At 40.1% G+C, this 21,019-nt stretch overlaps 1 pseudogene; it reads right to left on the reverse strand.

Annotated features, from left to right (window-relative positions):
- LOC149141151 (putative importin subunit beta-4) overlaps positions 1-21,019 on the reverse strand; it is a 36,020-nt pseudogene that overhangs the window by 7,778 nt on the left and 7,223 nt on the right.

The following is a 21,019-nucleotide window of genomic DNA, read 5'->3' on the forward strand; positions in this document are numbered from 1 at the left end:
TTTCTCACGAAGAAAACTCATGCATGCAGTCAAGGATTCCTCCTTGAGGATTGCGCAGTTTGGAAGGCTTGGTTTTCCACTTGGTAATAGGCTAATCATCCAGAAGGATTAACGCAAGGAAATAGGAGCTTGAAGGGCGGAGAGGAAGGCATGAGAGAAGTCGAGATTTCTTGTGAGCATTTGTGAGGATTTTACTGAGAGTTGGCTAGCTGTGAGAGCTAAGGCTTTGTATAATTCCTATGTATTTCCACCATGTATGATAATACAATAATGTGGGGTTTTTAGCTGAGGCTTTCCCTAAAGTATTTTCATGTGTATTGTGCCACTGATTCTTCTTCTTCTACTTATATTGTTCAGCTCGATCTTTAAGCTTCCGCAAATTGATAGTAGAAGTAGGTTATAGTATATTGCTTTGATTTATATTTCATTATCGGGCTAACCTATCACAGATTTTCTACATGGTTTCAGAGTTGTGAACAATATACTGAGAAGATAATTCAAAGTTTGAAGTTTGGGGTTGCAGGCGAAAATCGAATTCATATCATACTTCAAGGTTGGCCAATGGAATTCTATGGCTTGAGACTCGAGTATGCCTTGGAAGGTAGCTTGAATTACAAAGCGTGGAAAGATAGAATGGAGGCTGTATTAGAAGACAATGGCTTGAAGGAATTCATTGATCAAGAAATCCCAAAGCCAGCTTCAACTAATGCACAAGAGTTGGCTGAGTGGAAGAAATGTGTGGCGATGGCGAGACATATCATCGTTGAGGGAGTTTGAGACCATATTGTCTCGAGTCTCCATGGGAAGGATACTCCATTTTCAACGTGGAAGACATTGAAGGACCTCTACCAGAATAGTAGCGACCAGAGGAAATTGGCGCTCAAGGATAAGCTTCGAAGAATCAAGATGGAGAAGGGTGATACTATTTCCACATATCTGAACAAGCTCACCACCTACAGAGATGAGCTTGGCAGTGTGGGAATAACTACTGCTGATGATGATATGGTGAGCCTTGATCTCCTTGGCCTTCGAAAGAGTTGGAATAGCTACCAAGACTCTGTGAATGGAAGGGAGAAACTACCGGATTTGGAATGACTATGGTCGGATCTTATGCATGAGGAGATTAGGAGGAGCACAAGAGATGGTTCTTCATCCAAGAATGATGATGAATAAAATCTGGCCTTAGCAAGTAAGGAAAGGAAAGGGAAAGGGAAGGCTTCCCATTTCAAATCGAATTCTTCTCATGGAGGGAAGAATGGTGACATGTCTAAAGTAAGATGCTTTAATTGTCACAAGATGGGACATTATGCGATTAATTGTCCATCGAAGAAGTCCAAGAAGGGATCCTTGGAAGGATTGGAAGGTGAGGCATTAGCCTCTCAGTTCGAAATGGACTTTACCTCATTGCATGCATGGTGTCATCGATGATGGGTTGTGTCTGGTATCTTGACAGTGGAGCCTCATTCCACATGACTAGTGATAAAAATTTATTCAGTGCCTTGGAGGAGAAATACCTCAAGATGCGCATAGATATGGGTGACGATGGAAGGTATAGTGTTTTAGGAGTGGGCACAATTGCTTTTCAGAGGGAGCATGGAGCTCCTATCACCTTCACAGATGTGATGTATGTGCTTGGACTGAAGAAGAACTTGGTATCGGTCGCAATGTTGGAGGACAAAGGCTACGATGTTTTCTTCAGTAAAGGAAAAGTGTTCCTATGACACATAGCCACTGGTCAAACCAAGAGGATAGGGATTCGGTTGAAGAATCTCTATAAACTAGAGGTAGATGATTGTGCAGCATTGAGTATGAAAGCAGAATTGGTACAAAGCCAATACATTGGCGAGTTATGGCACAGGCGGTTGGGCCATTTGCATCATGGGTCTTTGAAGATAATGCAGCAAATATCTACAGGACTTCCCAAAGGTAAACTTGAGAAAGTTGACACATGTAAAGGTTGTACCTTGGGAAAGTACACCAAGTCTTCCTTTCATGATCGAGACATTCGAGCAAAGGTTATATTAGAGAGAGTTCATACTAATTTGTGTGGACCATTCTCAACGACATCCACAACGAAGCAAAGGTATTATGTGATTTTCATTGATGACTATTCTCGTAAATGCTGGATTTATTTCATGCAGAAGAAGGACAAAACCTTCACAAAGTTTTGTGAGTTCAAAGCTTTGATCGAGAAAGAGACAAGGAAGAAGATCAAGGCCTTGAGAAGCAAAAACGGTGGAGAATATATCTCTCAAGAGTTTAAGGACTTCTGTGCAGTGGAAGGAATTAAACAAGATTTGACGGCACCTCATAACCCACAACAGAATGGGGTGGCCAAGAGGAAGAACATAACTATTGTAGGGGCAACACGGGCAATGCTGCATGACCAAGGCCTACCACTTCACTTGTGGGCTGAGGCATGCAACACAATGGTCTATTTGCAGAATAGAAGCCCACATCGCATACTTGGGATGAAGACACCAGAGGAATATTTCTCTAGTAAGAGACTAGATGTGGGTCACTTTAGGATCTTTGGCTCATCGGTATATTTCCATGTGACAAAGGATGCATAGAAGAAGCTTGAGCTAACAACAGAGTTTGGGATATTTGTGGGGTAAACTGATACACCTCACAACTATCAGGTGTACTTGCCTACCAGTCGGAGGATAATGGTTCGTAAAGATCTCAAGTTTTATGAGTAGAAGGCCATGCGAACTTCCCATGAGAGGGAGCTCCAAATACAGGCTGTGGAGGAACTGTTGGTTCCTAAGGAGGAGGAGCCTCAGACTGATGGGGAGCATCCGCATGTAGAGGTTCCAGGAGTGGAGACATCCACTCAAGCAAAGTCTTCCAGAGATGGATGGAAGCGCACAAGAGAAGTTGACAGATTGTTGGAGGATGCGAGAGAGAATGTGGGAGTACCATCTTCTCAGCACAGACAAAGGAGGTCACCTGAGAGGTACACTGGATACATGGCCCTTTCTAGGGAATGTGTTGAGATCAAGCCATATTCCTTTGAGGAAGCAGTGCGGTAGCCGATTTGGGTTGATGCCATGGTGGAGGAGTATGACTCCAAAGTTCGTAACAATGTTTGGGATGTGGTTCCGAGACTGGAGAACAAGTCAGTTGTGAATTCCCATTGACTTTACAAGGTAAGAAAGCTGTTGATGGTAGCGTGGAGAAGCATAAGGCAAGATTTACTGCCCATGTATTTTCATAGGTAAAGGGGATTGACTATGATGAGACTTTTGCTCCTGTCGCAAGGTACTCATCTATCAGATCTATGTTAGCACTATTAGCACAGATGGGTTGGAAGATCCATCAGATGGATGTGAAGACTACATTACTCAATGGCCAGATTTAGGAAGAGGTGTATATAGAGCAGCCAAAAGGTTTTGATACCTTCGATCGTGATTCACATGTGTGCCGACTCAAGATAGCGTTATACAGGTTGAAGCAAGCACCTCGTGCTTGGTACACCAAGATGGACAACTACTTCACTGAGTTGGGCTTCACAAAGAGTGAAGCGGATGCGAACCTGTACCACATCGTGTTGAAAGGTAAGCTATTGATCATCGTACTTTATGTTGATGATCTCATATTTACTAGTGATGATCAGTTGATCATGTCTTGCAAGGAGGACCTTGCAAGAGAATTCAAGATGAAAGACATGGGTCTCATGCATTACTTCCTTGGCATGGAAGTGTGGCAGAAGGATGGGGAGTTGTTTGTGTCTCAGGGCAAGTATGCCAATGAGATACTCAGGAGATTCCACATGGAGAAGTGCAAACCCATGCAGACTCCTCTAGTAGGTAACTGGAGGAAGGAGGTTGCTACTTCAATAGAAGTGGTAGAGGCTACTGTGTATAGGTAGCTTGTGGGTTCACTGATGTAATTAATGAACACACTACCAGATTTGTGCTATGCAGTCAACCAGCTAATTCAAGCGATGGTTCAGCCTACCAAGATGTTTTGGAAGGCGGCAAAGCATGTATTGAGATACCTCAGAGGCACATCTCAATATGGATTATGGTACAGACGGATAGAGGGAGTGAAGCTACAGGGCTTCACTGATGCAGATTGGGTAAGGAGTCCATCAGATCAGAAGAGCACATCAGGAGGGATTTTCAACCTTGGGTCAGCGGTAGTTTCTTGGTATAGCAGGAAACATAGGTCGGTTGCACTCATCTCGGCAGAGGCTGAATACATGGCTGCAAGTCAGGCAGCATGTGAGGCCATCTAGATGCAGAAAATCCTAGTTGGTTTGTTTGATCAGAGGATGGATCCAACTGTGATCTATTGTGATAATCAGAGTTGTATCAAAATCTCTGAAAATCCAGCATTTCATGATAGGTCCAAGCACATCGACATCTGGTATCATCATCTCAGAGACTGTGTAGCGAGGAGGATCATGTTGCTGTAGTATATTTCGACAGAGGAGCAAGATGCTGACATTTTGACAAATGCATTATCAAAGTGTAAATTCGAGTTCCATAGAGACAAGATCGGGGTGGCAGATAAACCCTCTCTTGTTGAGAGGAAGTGTTGAAATATGGCAACAAGAATATTCCAATTTAATTTGTCCTTGAATTAAATTGTGAATTAAAATCGAATTTAGTATTAACAGCTACTTGGAAATAATTAATTAATTAATTTTAAATTAATTAGTTGGAGAAATTCAAGTTAGAAGTCTTTTTGAAGTCATGTAAGAGTTATCCCTTAAATTAAGGAGATAAGAATGAGTTATATTTGAGTTGTAATTAGTTAACTCAGTTTACTGAGTTAAGTCCAGTTAAATTAGTTCCAAACTGTTTGAGGAACTAATAGTGAGTTAACAGTCAGTTGATGCATTAATGCACTCAACTAGTGCTACTCTAGTTAACTAAAGATCCCTCATCAGAAACTCATGCATGTCTATTCTAAGAAAGACCTAGTTGAGATTAATGTTCAATGACAGTGTACTATCAGTTGCATGTGTTTTCTCATGGAGAAAAATCATGAATGCAGTCAAGGATTCATCCTTGAAGATTGCACAGTTTGGAAGGCTTTGTTTTCCACTTGGTAATAGGCTAATCATCCAGAAGGAACAACGCAAGGAAATAGGAGCTTGGAGGGTAGAGATGAAGGCAAGAGAGAAACCAAGATTTCCTGTGAGCATCTGTGAGGATTATACTGAGAATTGGCTAGCTGTGAGAGCTAAGGCTTTGTATAATTCCTATCTATTTCCACCATGTATGATAAAACAATAGTGTGGGGTTTTTAGCCAAGGCTTTCCCCAAAGTATTTTCATGTGTATTGTGCCATTGATTCTTCTTCTTCTAGTTATATTGTTAAGATCAATCTTTAAGCCTCTGCAAATTGATAGTAGAAGTAGGTTATAGTATTCTGCTTTGATATATATTGCATTATCAGGTTAACTTATCACATATTTTCTACACATCCAATCAGGGAAGTATTCCTCTCTCCTTTTTCCTACTAATTATTCCTCATGACCATGATGGGATCTATCTGCATTGTACTACATCATTATGTTGTTCATTCCTTCTTACTCTCTTGTTGTTATTTGGCGTCTTCTTATGTGCTTTCATACAAACATAATAAAAATAAAAATAAAAGAATTTTTACCATTGCCTTCACAATATGTAATAAGAATATGATTGTGAGGCAATTCGAAACACCAAATTTAAAATTAATATCACTGTTGGAAAATAATTAACATATCAATTCAACACCTTGATACAACATGCAATCCATAGTCAAAAGGCTATAAATAACACAATTTTTCACACAAAAATCAAGTCCAAGTGCTAAACTTGGGCATTCTATTGCCACACTATAATAGAACTCCAAATATTATCTTCTAAGATCCAATGCAGAACCTTCACTCTACTACTACCATGTAATTCTCTATCCCACCCACTTGGAGGTCTTCTAGGATGAATGTGATGCATTACCTTCAATAACCCAACCTCCATGGTCTCATTATGGAAATGGGGTTACAAAATTACTGCTTTCCAAAAGCTGGTAAAATTAATTTTGGATAAAACCATTACGTTTGGTTCATCAAGAGCTTTTCGACAATATAAATTTTATCTCAATATGATACTTGGATCAAAATATATGCTCATTTGAAATGTATTCCTTTAATCCCTACCACAAAGGAAAGAACCCGCCACGTGGTGATTCCACCTCACTTAGGTCGCTCCATATCACACAAGGATGCTAATGTGGCTAAGGATAGGTCCACGTGATACATCTCACACTGATTGGCCCTTGGGTCCATTAGTTTGGTTTTTCACATGTTAAGTTATTACTTTAGATTATATCTAGCTTATAGGGAAATATGGTGTTCCTAATATTTCTCACATGGTAAGAGTTTTATAACCTCATATCCCCGAATACCTTCAGTGTTAAATCCAATCCACTACACTTGTCTAGCCTTTCCCCCATATGGCTTATCCACGATGTGTACCAAATGTAGAGATCTCGGATGTCTAGATTCCCAGACACATTCGACGCCCAAAATGCTTGCACCATCTCAGATATCTGGCTTGGCCCACTCATCGGACCTTATGGGGTTATGCAAACTAAACCCCACCCTAGATAGACTCCCAAATATATCCATATAGCTTGAACCTAACCCAAAGACAAAATTGTTTTTTGCCTTAATAACTCTGAACAAACGTTTTGGCTTTCTTCAAGTGTTTTAGGGATTTGACCAAGGTTCTTCTAGGAGCCTGGTTTTTCCCGAAACATGCACCATCACAAGAATACACCCTTATACCCAACACAACTAACCCAAGTGATAAAACATAGATAAAAACACAATAAAAAAAGCATAAATATGCCTACTAACCAGGCATTGAGATAAGTCAATCCATGGATAACAACACACTGTGGTTTCACTTACAACAACACTAGATCGTTCCAAGGAATGGATTCGAACATCTTCATCAAATCCCTTGGTGTGTGTGTGTAATGCATTTTTTGATTTATTGCTCCATGAGTAAAGAAAACAACAATTACCCATGCACAACATAAATATATGATAATTCTTAGCATGACGTATACCATAATTTAAACAAAAAAACTCTTTAATTCTCAAAGATAAATATCCTTTAATGGTTATATCATTCAACCATGGAGTTTCACACACTAGAGAAGTTTAACTAGATTCTTAAAAAATCATCAATTATCATGCAAGTAGCTATGCAATCAAGAATTATATCAACAACTATAGGGATCTGCAAATCCCACATATCATGAGAATAATTACATAAAAATCTCATTCAAAATACAAAGAATGTATATTCCTTCATTAATAGTGTTGATACACTCATTGTTACAGAACAACAATATTGATAATTCAAGTGCAACATATATATACAAAGAATACAACTAAGAAACTTATCTTATTATCCTTGAGTGATTGGAAACTAAGGGAGGGACTTCAACCCTCCACCCAACCATAGGCTAGCTGCACTACTATGCTTTCTTGTAGTTGACCACCCCCGATCTAGATTCATAGCTTGAAGAGTGAAGTGATGAAAGGAATTTCACATCAACACTAGTCAACCAAATAATCAAAAAGAAGAGTCCACTTTACAGGTGTTTTTTCAACTACCTCCAGCAGTAAGCACCACAATGACTCTTTCTCCCATTAGGAATAAACCACAAGAGTTAATCTAAGGCTCGGTGAGTACAATTTGGTTACAGGAAAGTGAATATATTATAGGATGGTTTATCAGTTAGTTCTCTTGGCTAGCACTTCAGGAGTAAATATCCCACTACTAGGTGGTTTATTAGCTTAGAATACTAGCACATAAGTGGTTTATCATTCCTTTCAACTAGCACCTGGGTGTCTCAGCCTATCAAGTGGTTTATTAGTACCAGTTAGCACCCCAATGGTTTATCATCCCTAATGCTAGCACTGAATGTTTCAACTCCACTAAAATCTCTCTCCCTGGCCAATCGAATCACATGCATTCACTATGACCTTAACCAACACATGGAATGCTAGCCCAACACAAAATACAGGTTAGATAAAATTATTTATGCCCAACAGATCCACATCCATTGCTAATTTCCACATTCTGTGTTCACTTGCCTCTTTTTATTGATTGTTCTAATTTTGTGAGTTATCTCTCACTTGATACCATTAGATAGTTTGTCTTTGCGCACTTTTCCTTGTGCATAACTTACCATTCTTCTTCCCCATCTCTTGTTGGGCTCACTTTACATACCTATTTCTATGTGTGTTGACCATGCCCACATTTTCCATGATATAGGTGGATATTGTTGGCCACCCACCTATTCCACTTAGACCCCCAACACTATTTCCTTTTAGTTTCCTAATTTCCAGCACATTTTCCTATTTCGGTAGTTTTCCGTTTTTGGCATTTTTTAGCTCCTAAACTTCTAGAGCCGTTTTGAGGCCTTAAATGGATTTTTTTGGGGAAATGGAAAAACATAAGTCCTTTGGATTTATTTGTAGTCAAAATATTTTATCTTTGGATAGACCTTTCTAACGAGATATTGTATGTGGAAAACAATGATCGATGCCAAAGTTACAACCCCGGGAAGTTGACATTCTAGCTAACCCTGGTGGGGACCAAAATATTTTGGTGCTTCATCTCCTAGGGTTAGGTTTTTGGATGTTTATGGTTTTCCATTGTTTCTTGATGATAAAAAGGCCCGAGAGCCTCATTGTAACTTCTATCAGAAGGCATGTACCGATCACATCTCTTCTCAGAGATAAGCTATCATCACCCAAGCTAGTTTGTTTCCTCTCTTCATGTAAACAATTTTAAACAATTGTTATTTATTAGTTGAAATTATATTTTGCTATATGTACATGTTTTTGTTTAAATCTATATTTAATTTCTTTCCTTCATAAACCTAGATCAGTGGTATTAGAACAATCTTCTCTTTCTCTATTTTTCTGTGCATGTCTGGAATGAGGTCAAGGTATAAGGAGTTGGGACTTGAACTGGCTGAAACCTTACAAGGCCGACCTCACCTGATCCTTACGACCTCCCATAATAGAATAAAATAAATAGGAGGGAGCCAGAGATCCTTTCAAATTGTTGCTCGTAGAGGACCTCAAGCGACAAAAGAACGAGATGATGGATAATTTTTCCCAGATCCTTCGACAGGTATCAGTGGGGGGAGCATCTTAATCCATTAGTCATTTAAGAGGAACCACCCCCTTTAAGGTACAAGTTAACTTTGAAATTCCTATATTTAAAAGTGAGATAGATGCAGATGCTTTAGATAGATGGTTAAAGTTTCTAGAAGGATATTTTTCTATCCATAATTTTTCCAATAGGGAAAATATTACTTTTGCACTCCTCAAAGTTGCCCCCCATGTCAAGGACTAGTGAGAAACTTACTGCGAATAGAGGGATGATAAGGAACCCTCACTACTCTCAGCCACACCCTCTTGGAGTTCTTTTCCAGATGCCATTAAGGAAAAATACTACCCTGTTGCGAGCTATGAAGATAAGTACACAAAATAGACCACACTATAGTAGGAAAGGGACCAAAACATGCCAAAGTTCATGAATATTTTTCATAACCTACACACAAAGTTGGGTATCAAGTATTCTGAGTGACATCTAGTACTCAAGTACCATGGTTTTTTTCACAAATACATCCAGGAACAAATGAAGTTCCTAGATATCTCCTCGATTGGCATAATGTAATGATATGTTGTCAAGATCGAGAAAAAAATTAAATAGAAGAAGCGAGACTTTGGATTTGAGAATATGAAGAAGGGAAAAGGCACCTCCAAATTGAAAAAAACAAAGGAAAAATCCAAGGAGGAGTGAACCAAGAGAATACATCAAAGCCACAAGTGAAGAATAGTACCATAAAGACGAAGGACATGGGAAAGTGGTGTGAGTTCCATAAGAGCCCCACCCACAACACAAATGAGTGTCGTGTCAAGCATTCACTTGTGGTGGAGATAAAGGCTTCAAAGTTAGATGCATGTTCCAACATTGAGCTAGAACCTGACAAGGAGAAAAACAAAGAGAAGCAGATTATTGATGTAGAACCCAATGCCACCATTTCCACCACCATGGTCCAAAATATTGAGCTCGAAGATCCAGAGGAGGGGGAGCGTCACTTCCACTCATAGATCTGGGTGAAGGGTTCTCCGCTGCAGTCCATTTTCGACAGTGATATCCAAAAGAACCTCATCTTAGAAGAGGTATTTAAGCAGTTGGGCCTACTGGCCACACCACACCCACAACCATACACCATCTGGGGGCTCCACCAAGGACGATATGTCCACGTCAGCTAACAGTGCCGCCTTCCCTACAACATGAAGCCCTTCATGGATCAAGTACTGTGATGTTGCTCCTCTTGAAGTTTGTGATGGTTTATTAGGCCAACCATACTGATGCAAGCGTCATGCTATGTATGATTCCAAACCTCACATTGTTATTATTACCTTAGGTAGAAACTATACATGATGCCATAGGTAGCTACGTCTACTGCTTTTTCTCTGATCTCTGCTAATTAATGCAGTAAGATCATCTCCTAGACCGAGATATTTGTTTTCTTTATAATTCACTCTCAAAGTAAGGGGAAGATTGTGGCCACATCTATCGCCCTCAGAATAGGGTTCCTCCACACAATAGAAGCAAGTTGAAAAGGTCATGGAATAGTAAAAGGACATCTTCTCCTCGCCCATAGGGGTACCTTTTCACTGTTAGATCAAGCATTCGATCAAGTTGACTCCCAAAGAACCTCTAACCAATGGGCCACAATATTGTCACTCTCTTATGGAAAACAAGGAAATCAAGCAGCAGATCCAATAGTTGCTACAGAAATGGTATATCCGACCAATTTCCTCACCTAGTGGGAGTCAAATTGTACTCGTACAGAAGAAGGATGGGACTTGGAGACTCTACATTGATTATTATGTACTAAATAAAATCAGTGTCAGGAACATGTATTTGATCCCACATATTGATGACCTTATTGACCAAATCAAGGGGGTGAAGTACTTCGACAAAATTGATTTGAATTTTGGCTACCACCAAGTTCCAATAGAACCAAAAAATGTATGGAAGATCACCTTCAAATCCAAGGAGGGCCTTTTTGAATGGTTGGTCATGCCCTTCGGGAATTCCCCTACAAATTTTATGAGGTTTATGGATGACATATTTCATCCTTAAAAAAACTTTTTTTTGGTTGTATATCTTGACGAAATCCTCATATTCAACAAGAGTTAGGAAGAGCACTTGGAACATATTTGGCAGGTCCTTCAAACCATGCGACATCACAAAGTATGTGCCAACTTGGAAAAATTATCCTTTGGCATGAACCAGGTCTAATATATGGGATACATAGTTGATGAGTAAGGTGTCCACGTGGATCTGACTAAGATCCAAGCCATTCGGGATTGGCTAGCCCTAACAACTCTAATAGAGCTTCAAAAATTTTTGGGCCTTGCCAATTTCTATCAAAGGTTTGTGTTGTGGTTCTCTCATATCACTTGGCCTTTGAGTCAAGTTGCCAAGGGTGGAGTGGAACCAATTTTTTTTGGTCTGAATATCAATAGAAGGCATTCGTTGAGCTAAAACATCGCATTTTCTCTACACCAATATTCACATTACTAGACCCGCAACAACCATTTGAAATTGAGACAAATTCCTCTGATTATGTTATTGGCGCAATTCTCACCCAACAAGGGAATCTGGTGGCCTATCACAGTGATACACTCTCTGATACAATTTGGAGATACACCACCTATGATAAGGAGATGTATTCCCTCATGCAAACTTGTCCGCAGTGGAAACATTACATTCTGGGGAAGGAGATGATCACACAGATCACCAAATTCCTTAGTTTATACACAAGGGAAGTTTCATAATGATCACCATAAAAAATGGTCCACATATATGCAAAAATTTCATTGAAACATTAAGTGCAAGAAGGGAAACACCAATAATGTTGCAAATTGCCTCAGTAAAACCCTAGTTGTGGCACTGACCAATGTTCTCAACTCTTGTGGGCACGAGACTTATGGATGGCCATAGTTTTGCAAAAGTGATCTAAAATTTGTCACCACATACCAAATTTTTATGGATGGAAAGAAAGTACCATACTTCCACCTCCAGGATACATTGTTATGATACTTGGGGCATCTTTGTGTTCCTTCAAGTGAGCATGCTAATCTGACTTGGGAAGCACACTACAGTTGGGTCGCAATACATTTTCGTTTGAAAAAAATAATGGTTGTACTGCAAAAGTATATTTGTTGTCCAAAAATCCAATAGGATGTTGGAAAATATATCATATCTTGCACTGCTTACAACATTTCCATGCCAACCATTAAGAAGCAAGGTCTGTACACTCCTTTGCCTACACCCAGCTATCCTTGGGAATCTATCTCCATGGATTATATGTCTGGTCTTCCTTCTACCAAGAATGGTAATGATTGTGTATTTTTGGTCATTGATAGATTTTTTAAGATGGCTATATTGGTTGCTTGCAAGAAGAGTATCATAACATAATACACTGCCAAACTCTTCTTCAAACGAGTGTGGGTACATTTTGGGATCTCGTAGAATATTATATCACATCAGGACAAAAAGTTCCTGAGAACATTTTGTTCAAGCCTCTGGTTGTTGCTAGACACCAAGATCACAAAGTCGATTGCCTTCCATCCCTAGACTGATGGCCAGATAGAGGCCGTCAAAAGAATGATGGTGCACATACTACGCATGTACAACTTCAAGAATTGACGTACATGGTATCAGAGTCTTCTCTATGTGAAACACAACTATAATAGAGCTATCCATAGCTCGACTAGACATAACCCCTTTCAAGTGGGCCTGAGATTTCAACCATTGTGCCTAATTGATGTTGTCATGCCTCTTGCGAATACATAGGCAGAATCTGCACATGTATGGTCCATAACTGATAAGGCCAGTAGGTTTATTGAACACATCTAGCACATTCACTAACAGGTTCATGGTATCCTAGAAAAAATCAATTCCAAGTATAAACAAGATCATGATTAGCATTGGGTTCCACAAATGTTTCAAGTGGGTGAAAAAGTGTGGTTGCATCTACAAAAGGAACGCCTTGCCAAAGCCCATTAGAAGCTTTGAATATTTTGATACGGGCCTTACACCATCACCAATGTCATGGGTGATAATGATTTTGAGCAAATTATCCCTTCATTCCTTGGTCTGCACCTCATATTCAATGTAGACCGCCTCTTGTTAGACACATCAGACATTGCTGAGTAGTTGAAACCAACAAAACTCAATCGAGATTGCATCAAACATGCCATAAATGATCAGATCATGGACACATAGGTTTAAAACACTCACAAATAGAGGATCTAGTTGTATAAGGTTGTCAAAAATGGGCAGCTTCTGCACCAAGGCAAGTTGCTCACACGGGACCAAATTCAGCAAAAGTTTCCCCATCTCATGGAGGCACTCAACACAATGGGGACCATTACTTCCTAAGGGGGGAGGATTAATCCAGGTAGATATTGGTGGCCACCCTCCTATTCCACTTGTACCCGAATTACTATTTCCTTTCAGTTTCCTATTTTCCAGCACAGTTTCCTATTTTGATAGTTTTTCTTTTTTGGCAGTTTTTCAAGTCCTGAAATCATGAAACTATTTTGAGGTCCTAAATGATGGTTTTTTTGGGGAAATGGGAAAATGTAGTCAAAATTTGTTTTCCTCAAATGAACCTTTCTAATGGGCTATCTTGCACACCAAACATATGTCATATGCCAAAGTTATGACCTCAAGAAGTTGGCATTCCAACTAACCCCACTGGGGCCCAGAAGATTTGGGTGCTTCATCTCCCAGGGTTATGTTTTTGGATGTTTACGGTTTTCCATTGTCTCTTGATGATAAAAAGGCTTGAGAGCCTCATTGTAACTTAGTTTAGAAGGCATGTAGCCATCACATCTCTTATTAGAGATAAATTACCATCACCCGAGCTACTTTGTTTACTTTCTGCATATAAACAATTTTCAACAGTTGTTATTTAATTGAAGTTATGTTTTGTTGTTTCTTTGTGTTTTTTTTTAAATCTGTATTTCATTTCGTTCCTTCATAAATCTGGATCATTCTATGAGAATTGAGACCGCATGGGCTCATCCTTCACTCAGGAAGCCCATTCTCGAATTCAATACTTACACTAGCAATGACATAAATCCATCAGGGAGATAGGTGGTGAAATGGATACAATGGCTTGGGTTTACAAGAAAATCCTCCTCCTCAGACCTCTAAATTTGTGTCCTATTCTCTCAGCTAGTAAATTTTTACATTTCCACATAATTTACATGAATTACAATTCATAGCAATTTTTACAAGAGGGATAACAAAAAGGGCTATCACAAACATGGTATCTTCAAAACTAAAGATTGCTCAACATAACCTTTTCCACATGAAAAAATGCATTTTAAGTGCGTGTTGTCCCAAATTCTATTCCTATTTGTCTAACCATCCAGTTGTAATAAAGGGAAGCCTTAAATAACATTTAATTGATTCCTAGAATCATTAGGCTACCTTATTTGATCCTCATAAAACATAGTTTACTATTATAGGTTTCTGGCATATTGGCTCTGTGGTCTGAGTTTTTCGGATTCGATCCTGGGACCTGTCGACTCGCTTGACCACCAATGGCTCACGCGTCCGCGTTCAAACAATGGCTCTGGCCCGAGGTGAAAGGGGACTCGATCCCTGCAACAGAGCTGGTTCTACGCCCAAATCGCATCCTTAAAACACTCGATATCCCCATGAGGCAACAACTTGGAGCTGCAAGACCAGCACCGACCATCTGCGCGTCACCGAGAGCAAGGATTTCTTTACTTTTGCAGCAAATAGGGTTCTAAAGCAGAACGGAGGTTCGGATCCGGCTGGATCTACTACAGGAGGCGAAAATCGGTGTTAAATCCCCGATCTGCACAAATGGGTCGGCTATACTACTGAAATGCACATGGATTGGACGCTGGACTTTTTGCTCTGGTCACGCCAACTTCTTGAGGATAGAGAAGCCGCCGCAGATAACAGAGACGAGTGAAGCCGAAGTGAGGACAATATCTCGGCCCCAGTCAGATCCAGAAAACGAAACTGCTTACCAACAGCCTTCGTCTGGCCTTGAATCATGGTATACAACACAGATCTGGGGGTATGGAACAGAAAAGAAACCCCTGTGGAATTAGCTTCAGGTCAACGACGCTGAAGAAGACCAGATCGGCAAACATCCAGGTAAAAACCTCAGACCCATCATTGAACAAAGGGTTTTAATACCTTACAAGCAAACCTATCTACACCAGTCTTGGATCTGGATGCCTGAAAACAAAAAGTCTCACAGATCTGAAACACAGCCACAGATCATAGATCAGAACAGGAAACAGAAAGATTCGATTACAAAGGATTAGCAAAACATCCAAACAACACCTGCATTGGATAAGCTCGAAGATAGAAAAAGCTCTCTCTTTATTAGATCCATGGAAGGGAACACTATATGCATCGTAATAGGGAAAGGGGAGGCGACAAAAACCCTCAAACAGAGGATTCAAGAAAAGACTGGAATCCCACCATGCAAACAACTACTCCTCTACAAAGGGAAAGTACTGCAGGAGGAGTCCGAGCTAACGGAATACGGTATAGGAAATGATTCAACCATCTGTCTCAGCACAAGATTGCGTGGAGGTTGTTCCGGCTCAAGCTCAAAAGGACCTGCTTCCTTCAAAGATGCAGTGAAAGGGAAGATGGAACCACAACAGAAACCAGAACAGCAAGCTACAGCACCAGGGGCCTACATTGTTGAGCAGACAACACAGAACCCTGCATTAACAATCTCCATTCCAGAGGTAAATGAAATACATACTGAATATTCAACTAAAGTAGTGATATGCAGGTTCAATGGATTTTGGCCAAAACCGGAAGCCCTTCGTCAATGGATTTACTCCATATGGACAAAATACTATGAGATCCATCTCTACTCAAAGGGATTCTTTATCGTCAAATTCGACACCATAAAGGAAAAGAATATGCTTTGAACGAGGGACCATGGTTTTGGGGAAACACTGGCCTCTTCTTGAAATCTTGGTTCCCGGAATTCGATCCAAACAACATGGTGGTCTCAAAAATGCCAGTCTGGGTAAAATTACTTAACTTACCCATACACTTTTGGCACTACAAAGTATTGGCAGGAATCGGCAACACCTTGGGGACATTTTTAAAAGTAGACATCGAGCGCGTATCCAAGGATATCTACACTTTCGCCAGGATCTGTGTGGAGGTAGATCTTAGTCAAAGACTACCAGATCACATTCTCCTAATCCATAATGGGAAGCAATGGGCACAGCCACTGGATTATGAAAACACTGCCTTTCGCTGCCGCATATGTCGACAAACTGGTCATCTACAGAGTGCATGCCCACAAAACAAAAAAGATAGGAAAAGGAGACAACCACCAAAGCCGAAAGGATGGCAATTTTCAGCCACATGGGCAGAGGATATAGAAGAAGAAAAGAATGCAGAAACCACCAGTATACAACAAGAGGATGAAGATGGAAGGAATAATCCAGAAATTAGCAAAGAAGGATATCCGCTCCACTTACAGAATAATGAAAATCTGATTGAAGATGCAACAGATCCAAATGCAAACAACCCACAACAACAATATGAGAACCTCGGACAGGAAATAGGCAGCAGCAAGCGAGCTTACTCCACTACAAGTTCAGATTCTGAAAAAGACATCATGGCTGCCACAAATGAAACACAAATGATTATTGTAACAGCCCCGCCTAATAATGAAGGCTGGCGGAAAGTAGAAAAAAGAAGGGTAGGAAAGCTTAGATAGACATCTGATTGATTTTTAGCTCCTGATCTTTACATGACAAGTTTTGTTATAGCATATGCTATTACAACATCTACAACATGTAATTTTACTCATAATGAATAAAATTACGATTTTTCCAGTGGAAAAAAAAGGTTTCTGGGATATTACGTAAACCCAAAATGATGGGCACTCCATATTTTGTTTATCATACTTTCTGAGAACATTGTAAAATAGCATACGTCAAATGGTTCTCTAACATTTCTTAGCATATTTCTTTTTATATAACATTGCCTTTGGATTGGAAATTTTTGTGATCTTCCAAGGTGAAAAAATGTTTTCCTAGCCATATAATGCTTTGGTGATATCTATCCATGTCAAAGGCATGTAAACAAACTGACCTAGTGTAAAATATTTCTCCATGGAATATTCTTTCCTCATATATCTTTCATTACACATCCCATGATTCTAACTAAACTTGTATATACAATAAAAAATTATGTATAAATTTATCCTAATTCGTTTAGGTAATAAAAAGAAGGTCCAATACTTCCTTTTATTTGTTTTATTCCTCTCTTTTAATAATGGTTGTTTCTCAATCCTGTTTTCCATGGTTAAACATAATGATCATAAAATAATTAGTTTAGGATTACATTTTTATAGCATAATATTGTAGGTTTTAACCCTGTACAGAAATTACCTGCATACGAATTCTTAAACAAAGAAAATAAACAATGCGAGAGCATAACCCATAAAACACATATGCACAAAGATTTTTCCCTGGATCCCAAAACCGGGACTACCAGCTTGATTTTTCATTATGTTCCTTTCAATGTTACAATACATATTTATACATGCCGAAGCATCCAATACCATGGACCGAAAACCATCGCGTCCAATACCATGGACCGAAAACCACCGCGTCCAAAAAACATGTGCGAAAATCATGCACAAAACCATAGGTGGGTCTGCCTAACCTAACATATGGTCCAAAACCAAAATTTTTCGGGGCGCTGCCCCGGAACCCATAAAGTGGGGTTACAGGTGCCCTTCAAACCCCCTATTAACTATGTGGAAAGAATATAACACAACCCAACAATCTCCCACTTGGTGTTTTCTTTCCACAGGGGGCCACAGGAGAGCTTAGTCATTTTTTCAGCCCTAAGATTCCCATTACTTCTCTACACCAAGAGAACTTCTCAGAGCTCACAGATTTTGTCAATGCATCTGCAGTATTCTTCAAAGTGTCCACCTTTACCAGCAACACCTTTCTGTCTTCTATCATATCCCTCACAAAGTGATACTGAACATCAATGTGCTTTGTCTTTGAATGATAAGCAGGGTTCTTTGCCAAGAAAATTGCACTTTGGCTGTCACAGTCTATTCTTATAGCTCCCTGTACTAACCCCATACTTGAACACAATCTCTGCAACCAAACTGCTTCCTTGCTTGCATGAGTGGCTTCCATGTATTCTGCCTCTGTAGTTGATAGTGCCACTACAGATTGTTTCTTACTCATCCAACTGACTGCACCTCCAAATAGGTTAAACACATACCCACTTGTAGATCTTCTCTGATCCAGATCTCCAGCCCAGTCTGCATCAACAAAGCCATGAATATCCAACACTCTGTCCAATCCTGGTCTTCCTTGGTAGCACAAACCATAATCACTAGTGCCACGCAAATACTTGAAAACCCGCTTCACTGCTGTCTAGTGCTCCTTCCCAGGTTTTGACATAAACCTGCTCAATACTCCCACTGCATGTGCAATGTATGGTCTAGTACAGACCATTGCATACATCAGGCTACCCACTGCACTTGCATATGGAACACGGGACATGTCCTCTTCCTCTTCTTGTGTCTTGGGACACTGTTCAGCAGATAACCTCACACCTACAGGAATAGGAACCTTCACCGGTTTACTATCCTTGATATTAAACCTCTGGAGTATTGTCTCGACATACTTCCTCTGGTTTAACCAGAGCTTCCTCTTTGACTGATCTCTTTTAATTTCCATGCCCAAAATATAGTTTGCAGAACCAAGATCTTTCATGTCGAATTTGGAGGACAATTGGGTCTTCAAATCCTGGATAATTTCTTTGTCATTTCCAACCAGCAACATATCATCCACATACAAGACCAGATAAATAATACGGTCACCAATTAATTTAAAATACACACAATGATCTGCTTTGCTTCTCGTGAAGCCAAGTCCCCGTATAAATGTATCAAATTTCTGATACCACATCCTTGGTGACTGTTTTAACCCATACAGAGACTTCTTTAACTTGCATACCAGTTCTTTCTTACCCTTCACCGCAAAGCCTTCAGGTTGCTTCATGTAGATTTCCTCTTCCAAATCGCCGTGAAGAAATGCTGTCTTCACATCCATCTGTTCTACCTCAAAATCAAAAGCAGCAGCAACAGATAAAAGTAATCTAATAGAAGTTACCTTGGCAATAGGAGAAAAAATATCACCAAAATCAATTCCCGGCACCTGGGAATAACCTTTTGCTACCAACCGAGCTTTGTATTTCTCCACCTTTCCTTCTGCATTTGTCTTCTTCTTGAACACCCATTTGCTTCCAATGGGTTTCCTTCCAGCCGGCAACTCCACCAGATCCCAAGCCTCATTTTTGTGCAAAGATGCCATTTCATTGACCATGGTCTCTTTCCAGAGTTTTCCATCCTCTGAATCCACTGCTTCCTTCACAGTTCTGGGATCATTATCAGTAACATACAAAGCAAAATTTGAACTGAAATCAGATGGACTATACCTTTCTGGCTGTCTTCTTTCTCGAACTGATCTTCTCACAGCCAGAGTTTGTGGCTCTTCATCTTCTGATTCCTCCTCTGCTGCAGAGTCTGATTCTTCCTCCTTTGGCTCAAACTCTATCTTCTCAGGTTCCTTTGGTTGGACTTCATGTTGAATAACATCTTTTACCTCTCTGAACAACACATCTCGGCTGTACACAACCTTCCGTGTGACTGGGTTCCAAAGCTTATAACCCTTTAAACCATCCTTATACCCAATAAAGATGCACTTTTCAGATTTACTATCCAACTTGGTTCGTTTCTCCTTTGGAACATGTACATATGCATCACATCCAAATACCCTTAGATGTGAAAGAGAGGGTTTCTTACCAGTCCATACTTCTTGTGGAGTCTTATCCTCCAACGCTGATGAAGGTGATTTGTTGATCAGGTAACATGCATTATCCACCGCCTTTGCCCAGAATTCCTGTCCTAACCCGGCACCACTGAGCATGCTTCTTGCCCTTTCCATCAACGTCTTGTTCATTCTTTCTGCGACTCCATTTTGCTGAGGTGTATATGGAGTAGTCTTCTGCCGTGCTATACCACACTTCTTACAAAATTCTTCAAATTCCTTGCTGCAAAATTCTCCACCATTATCTGTCCTCAGCACCTTTATCTTCTTCTCTGTCTGATTTTCCACCAGAGCCTTAAATTCTTTAAACCTGTCAAAGACTTCAGATTTCTTCTTAAGAAAATATATCCATGTATTCCTTGAGAAGTCATCTATGAATTATACATAGTACACAGACTTACCCAGTGATGGAACCTTCACAGGTCCAAACACATCATTGCGCACAAGCTCTAATATCTATTTCGTCCTCTTACCACCAGAGGGGAAACTCACCCGATTCTGCTTCCCATATACACAATTTTCACAGAAATCAAAATCCAGAGAGATATTATTCATACCTTCTACCATACCTTTACCATGAAGTATTCGAAGGCCCTTCTCTCCAATATGTCCAAGCCTTTGATGCCACAACATGGTCTTCTCTCCAGAGACCACTAGATTCTCTACTCCATTTTCAGGAACCATAGAACTATTGCACCCATCAACAACAGTGCTACCTTGCAGCTTGTACAGAGTTCCAATCCGAACTCCCCGCATTAATATCAGTGCTCCTCAAACCATCTTGCAGGTATCTTTCTCGAACACCGTCTTTACACCTGCATCATCCAACTTGCTTACAGAAATCAGATTTCTGGCCAATGCAGGAATATGTAGAACACCCGGAAGTGTTCTAACCCTTCCACCTTGCAACTTCAACTTTACTTTTCCCCGACCAATGATTCTAGCCTTCCTATCATCTCCTAAGAAGACATCACCACCATCGTATTTCTCATACTCGCAGAACCACTCTCTATGGGG

Source organism: Pinus tabuliformis, chromosome X, assembly GCF_031772625.1.
Source record: "Pinus tabuliformis cultivar Carrire ecotype Pingquan chromosome X, CPIR1, whole genome shotgun sequence".
Taxonomy (NCBI): Eukaryota; Viridiplantae; Streptophyta; class Pinopsida; order Pinales; family Pinaceae; genus Pinus; species Pinus tabuliformis.